The sequence below is a fragment of the Nicotiana tomentosiformis genome, chromosome 7 (genome assembly GCF_000390325.3).
Source record: "Nicotiana tomentosiformis chromosome 7, ASM39032v3, whole genome shotgun sequence".
Lineage (NCBI taxonomy): Eukaryota > Viridiplantae > Streptophyta > Magnoliopsida > Solanales > Solanaceae > Nicotiana > Nicotiana tomentosiformis.
The window spans coordinates 50,384,325-50,391,723 of record NC_090818.1 but is presented as its reverse complement, the minus strand read 5'-3'; the positions used below and the strand labels follow the sequence as shown (position 1 = coordinate 50,391,723).

The window sequence follows — 7,399 nt, the reverse complement described above, 5'->3', positions numbered from 1 at the left end:
GCTACACTCTGAAAGCGTGGCCTTTGGTACATTATATGCCACACTTGTTAACCGTGGCTTCTAAAGAAACACTTACAAAGCGTAATCTTTGCTTATATACATGGTAGAAGTACAAATATATGGCCATACCTTTAAAGCGTTTCAATCTTGGCTAGGGTATACAATTTATATTTTAATTTTTTTAAAATTTACATTTTGCATATATCCTGTAATCACGGTTATTTCAAGCATATGCATTATTATCATATATTTTGATGATATAAAGAACTAAATTAACTAATAAGTACCGAAAAAAATAATTCAAATGAATACACATACTAATAAAACAATGAGTCAAAATGCCCATTAACAATAAACTTTACAAAAGTGAATATATTTATATAGTATCATGAATATTAGACATCCTAATTAGTCAAAAATTCTTCGCATTCACATTAAGATCAAATTGACTTTCCACCACCATTTCGAATTGCATCACCCACATTCTCCTACACATAAAAAAATTATAATCCGATAGAAACTAAACTTTGATCCTTCGTCAAAGTAAGAACATTGAAAACACAGGTTTTTTGACAAAAGAAGATACATTGTTACTCAACTTATTCATGTCCTAATCAAGAGAGGGTAAATAGTTTAGTTTCTTAGATCTGGTGTTAGGAAAGAACCAGGCAACCAAAAGTCCACTCTCATTTGCCTGTCGTCTTGCAAACTAGCCATCAACAGTCGTCTCGAAGGACAATAGAGCAAAGACAACAATAAGTTGAAACTCGCCACATTTAGTGGCTAATCTTTCTATAGGTTCTAAAATAACTCTAAGATCTACATTACCTAATTCAAAACCAAAAATTTCGATAATAAACTCAATACAAAGCAGAAAATATTTAAGTTTGGTGGAAATGTGGAGTCTAAATACCTTTTCACGAATTGGACCATGGGTTGAACCAGAAGAGTGTGGAAGATTTTGGCCTCTTATAGCCTCTTATAACCTCCACTTTTGTATTTTCATATTTTCTGAAATTAATTTGCACATAGCCTAGCACCAAATTGCAGAAAAACTTTGCAGAAACGCAAAAAATACAGTCCAGAAATGCTAAAAAAAATTAAATGCTGTGCAGAAAATGCAGAAACTCTGCATAAATGCAAAAATACTTTCAAGAAATGTAGGAATTTCAGAAACTCTGCAAAAACTAAAAAATACCGTGCAGAAATGCTGAAACACTGTGAGAAATGCAGAAACACTGTGCAGAATCGCAGAAATACTGTGCAAAAATGCTGAAACACTGCCAATATTCAGAAAATGCTAAAATATTGCGCAAAAATGCAAAAACCGCTATGCAAAGAGCAGAAACGCAGTGCAAGAATGCCGAAACACAAAAACGATGTGCTGAAATGGTGAAACACAGTGCAAAAATGCAAAAAATGCAGATATGTTTCTCAGAAATCCGAAATACCTGCTCAATATCTGTATGCTTCCTCAATTTTTGCTAGTCCACAAGAAGATGATATATAAGGGCACTGCATTTCGGTACTTAGACTGTGATGAGACATCGTGGAAGACAAAAATCAAGGAAGTAGAGGAAAACATGGAATAATAACTCCTCTTCATTACCAATTGACAATTTCAAGTACAGACATTTGCAAATCAGTATTTTGTACGATCGTTAGGTATTATTCATGTTTTGTGTCCAAGACTCCTTTGCTAAATTTGTTTATCAGATATGTTTAAATTTCACTGCAAAATATCATTGACTAGCCTTTCAATGCCCATATAAGAGCATTTTATATTTTTGGCTCAGTGAATTAAAGACACTCAATTAGCGGATAACTAGTCGAACAATCTCAGAACACAACTCCTAGCCTAAAATTTGATACTCCCTGAAGAAGAAAACCTAAATAAACACACAACATAAGTTACAACTTTATTAAACAATTATGTTGTAGTACCATCTCTGCTCCTCCTAGTGAGAGTGGAGAATAGTTGATCAAACAAAGTTATGCCCAATTTATTTCTCGAAATCTCACCTATTTTACCCTTGATAACGAACAAATAATCAATTGATGTAGATTTGCATCGAAATTTCAAAAAGGTACAAACTTTAAGAAACCCAATTGAGAAAAATTGTATAACCTACTTTATGTAACTAATGGAAAAAAAAGAAGATTTCATAAACAATGCAGCCATAAGTGAAATAAATGATCAATTGATACAAATTGCGAGTAATATTAAGAAACTTAATTGAGGAAAACACATAACAAGAGAAAGAAACTCACTTTCTGTATAAATACTGCAGCAATAAGCGAAGCAAATTATCATGGATGCAAATTTGGATCAAGAACGTCAAAAGATAGAAACTTTAAGAAACCCATTTGAGCAAAAATGCAAAATAAGAGGAACCCACTAACCTTTCTGAACCAAGTGACCTTTAACAACACAATCCAAAAAGAAAATACAAAACATTAGAACAAAAGAGTGAGTGGACTATGAATTATTTGAATTTTGATGGTTCTCTTTTGCTTTTTGGAGAAGATTAAAAGTATAGGGAAGGGTAACGTACTTCAATCTTCTAGGTTATGTGAATTGGGCTTCAATTAGGGGAATGTGACTTAAAAATAAATCCCACTCATGGAATAATTAGTTGATTTACCACTTGAATACCCTAATACAAAGAACAATCGAATCCACAAAGCCTAATAAAGAGGAATTTTGGCAAAAACCTAGAAGAATCAAAGGGATTTACGCTGTATAGGAACATGTAAAGAAATAAAATAATTTATACCTTTTGAATGCTGAAATTTCTCTTTCTTAGACGCAGGTGTTGGATCAATGGAGAAGAAAATTTCAGGGGTGCTAGATTTGGTACCGGTGGAACCAAGCGGCTTAGTGGTGAAGATGAAGATTTTGACGAGTCTATAGAGAGGGTGGAAATTTCGACGATTCTTTCTTTTGCCCTTTCAAAATAGGGAAAATTTCACTGAAAGAAATAATGGAGGGAAATTTTTGATGAAATTTTTTTCTTTATTTTAGAGCACACTTGTTAAGTGTTGTTTTTGTGATTGAAAAGATAGCACACTTTAAAAGCATTGTGCATAGGTGAATAAGTGTTGCCAAATATTTTATGATTTGACAACCCTCAAAATGCGTTGCCTTTACGTTTAGAAAGTACACTTTAGAAACGTAGCTTAAACCTCCGTGGTCAAAAGCTCAAAATAAAGGCTACACTTATAAAGTGTTCCCATAGACACTATGGGCAACGCTTTCCCAGCGTTGTCTCAAATTAGTGTGGTCTTAGGCCAAATTTGTTGTAGTGTGTGGTGAAGCTTGACTTGGAGGCTTACTTCAACTGTGTCGCCCGTCTGATGTCTAGGCTCAAGGATTTGACTAACTGTGGTGCTTCTCATCTTGGATCTCATCCATGCGCGCACCCGGGGTTGGCTAAGGACATGTTTGTCCCTCGCCTAGCACTGAGCATCGCTCCCGCGTGCACAGTCCAATCCTCAAGCTTGACACTCGCCTCGTGCATCCGCACCCAGCATGGATGAAGACCTCTGTGTTGATTGGATACTTGAAACACCTATATTAGGGGCCTCACGTATCGAATTGTGAGCATAACTTGGGTTCAGCTATGCGATCAAGGGTCCATTGGCCTAGACATACTCGGGCGAAGCACAAGCTGGGTGCGGATGCACGAGGCGAGTGTCAAGCTTTAGGATTGGACTGCGCATGCGAGAGCGATGCTCAATGCTAGGCGAGGGACAGACATGTCCTTAGCCAACCATATTGACATCCAAGATAAAAACAAGGTAGTGAAAACCAAGTGGCGGACCACTTGTCTGGCTTGGAGGAGGAGGGGAGGCCGCATGATAGCCTTGAAATCAATGTCCCTTTCCCCGATGAGAAACTCTTGGAAATTTCAATGAAAGAGGTGCCATGGTTCGCGAACTTAGCAAATTTCTTGTGTGTGGAATCATTCCGGATGACTTCTCTTCAAGCCAAAGGAAGAAACTCAAATGGGATTGTCAAGATTATTATTGGGATGAACCATACCTTTTCTGGATTTGTACGGATGGGGTGATTAGAAGATGTGTACCGGAAGAAGAGAAAGGTAAAATTCTTGGGGCTTGTCATTCTTCTCCATATGGTGGTCATCATGGTGGAGCAAGAACGGCGACCAAAGTGCTTAGTTGCGGTTTCTATTGGCCTACTCTTTACAAAGATGCTAGTGAGTTAGTGAAAAATGTGATGAATGTCACTGGGCAGGCGGAATCTCAAAGAAAAATGAAATGCCTCTCACAACCATTTTAGAGATTGATATTTTACGTCATGGACCCTTTTGTGAGTTCTTGTGGAAACATCTATATCTTGGTCGCGGTGGATTATGTGTCCAAATGGGTTGAGGCCGTTGCTTTACCTAACAATAAGGCGAGAAGTGTGGTGGCTTTCTTGAAGAAAAATATTTTCACAGGGTTTGGTACTCCACGTGCAATTATAAGCGATGTGGGGTCACATTTTTGCAACAAGGCTTTTGACACTTTACTTAGCAAGTACGGTGTTACTCACAAAGTCACGACTCCCTATCACCCACAAGCTAGTGGGCAAGCGAAAGTCTCCAATCGGGAGATAAAGAGTATCTTGTCCAAAACAGTGAATGCTAATCAGACGAATTGGTCCAAGAAGCTTGATGACGCATTTTGGGCTTATCGGATGACTTACAAAACATATATCAGAATATTGCCATATCGGTTGGTGTTCGGGAAAGCTTATCATCTTTCGGTGGAACTAGAGCACAAGGCCATGTGGGATCTAAAGAAGTTGAATCTTGATTGGCATGTAGCCGCTAACTTGAGGGTTGCACATTTGAATGAATTGGATGAGTTTCGGTACCATGCTTATGCGAGTTCGTCCTTGTACAAAGAAAAGATGAAATATCTTCATGACAAATACATTTGGAACAATGATTTCAAGGTAGGCGATCTTGTATTGTTGTTTAACTCAAGGTTGAGGATATTTTTCGGGAAGCTAAAATCCAAATGGAGTGGTCCTTTTGAAATTGTGGGTATGACACCTTTTGGTGCTCTCTACTTGAAGAACAAAAATAATAAAATATTCCGAGTCAATGGTCACCGGGTGAAGCACTACTTTGGAAAGGTTGGAGATAGCCATGTTGTGGCGGTCATTCATTTCACTTAAGGGTATTCTGCGTCATGCCGCGATGTTAAATCAAGCGCTTCTTGGAAGGTAGCCCATGTTTTTTATTCTTTTTCTTTTTGTAGTTAGGTGTTATTTATGTTCGAACTTGATTTGAAGTGTGCTATAGGGATGCATGTGACTTACAAGAATTGTGGATGAAAATATGGCTAAGTGTTCAAAAAAGTGCGGACCGCACTTTATTTGTGCAGACCACACATTTTTATGTGAAATTTGCGGCCGCACCTGAAAATGTGTGGACCACATATTAGGTTCTAAGAATATTCACCTAGTTGGTAGGGTGCGGACCGCATATTAAAATATGCGGCCTCACTCGTCTCTTCCCCATTCTCAAAATTGCTAGTATAAATAGAACAAGAGACCTCATTTTACCATTTTCCCAATTTGAAAAATACTGTTACCCTGCTAAATGTTCTTGGAGATTTTCACTGTCCACACACACGACCACATCGATTAGTCACTCATTGCACTCACTCTATCTGGTATGCTTCAATTTTAAGTTAATTTTTATGTTAGTTTAATTTGTAGATTTTTAGTTCTTTTTAGGTCATCTGTTATTAGAGTTCCATTGTGTGTCTATGTGGGGTAAATCTGAACTGGGTTAGCTTGATACATGCTCTACTGGGATTGAGTTAGTGAAATTTCATGCTTTTCCAATGTTGCCATGCCTATTTGTGCAAGAAATTGAAAAATCTTAGAATAAAAAAGTTGTCTGTTCGTAATTGTTTGAAAAATGCCACACTTGAATTGTGCAGTCAACATATATGGATTTGTAGCAATATTATGTGAGGTAGGAATCTGCGGCCGCAAGTCAAAATGTGCGAGCCGCATATTTCCTCTTGCGGCCACAGATTGACCATTTTTATGTCATCAGAGAGTTCACAATTTTGGGACTCAGAAGTGCGGCCGCAACCTCAAATATGCGGACCACACTTCCCTTCTATGATCGCTCGACAGAAATGTGCGGACCGCGAGTTCCCATCTACGGCCGCAGGTTAAATTGTGCGGACCGCATATCCCTTATCTTGCAGGCATGACTCAATTTCACAACCCCACTGTGTCCAATTGTTTCTACCTTACCTACACGTCTATTGTATGTGTTTGATCAATGAATTGCAACTAACAATCTCCTCTGATTGATACAGATAATGGTTCAATCAAGAGGCCTAGGCGACACTTCAAAGGGATGAGGTGAATCTTCCCGGGGTCGAGGTAAAATGCCTTGCCCCTTGGCCAGCCCAAGACAATCAGAAAGAAACAGCAGCCGACAGAGGGAGAGGTACAGACCTCTCCGAGTCCAGCTCCTATATCCCGTCTAGGGAGGTGTCAGAGGGAAACTCAGCCTCTGTCTAAGAGGAGCAGACAACCACACAGTCGAGGCTGCAGGGGGAGTTACCAGCTCAGGGATGATCTGTCTTCTTCTCACAGCATCTCCGAGGGATCGGAGAGTGCTAGTCAAGCTTCTGAGCCATCAGATACACCAGTCCCTGAGGCACGTTACACATGACGTCCCCAATGATGGTATATGGGGAGATGCTACAGCTACATGGCTTGATAGATTAAATAATAAAGAGGTGTGAGAGGATTATTTTGTCAGTGTGGCCGCCTTCACTAGTTTTCGTATGTGGTGGCCAGTAAGGTCGCTAACTCTTGAGTGACAGTTTCTGTTCAAGTATTAGGAGAAGTACAATCCAACTATATTAAGACAGTTCAGGGCACGAAAGGGGTGGATGTGGTTCACCGAGAGATTAGAGGATTCCAAAGAATACCTCGTCCGTGAATTCTATGCCAATGTGGCTCATATAAAGAAAGGGATGAAGGTGACCAAAGTACGCAACCTCAAGGTGAGGTTTGATCAGCATACGCTAAATGCATATTTGGGCTTCGAGGATGTTGAGCCGAAGGAATATCTGGAGAAGCGCGCACTGAAGGAGGAAGTCCGACCTTGGTTGGCTGAGATTCTAGCACCACCAGGACAACCACCACCATGGATTACTGTTGGGGTTCCCATTCAGGGGATTACTTTGAGCTTTGAGGCTAAACGGTGGCAGACCTTTGTTTGAAGCAGGTTGGATCCATGCCATAATAAGACTCATCTTCTTATCCCTCGGGCAGTGTTAGTGTCTTCCATCATGACCGGTTACCCAATCAATGTGGGTGCAGTGATGTCGGTCAACATTTTAGTGATTGCAC

General features: G+C 39.4%; 1 long non-coding RNA gene across 1 annotated transcript; it reads right to left on the bottom strand.

Moving 5' to 3' along the window:
* Positions 1-294: 294 nt before the first annotated feature.
* On the bottom strand, positions 295-1,030 carry LOC117276265 (uncharacterized). Its single transcript, XR_004506504.2, has 2 exons — positions 914-1,030; positions 295-488 (listed from the first exon to the last, which is right to left on the bottom strand). It is a non-coding gene; the product is annotated as an uncharacterized lncRNA (long non-coding RNA).
* Positions 1,031-7,399: the final 6,369 nt, after the last annotated feature.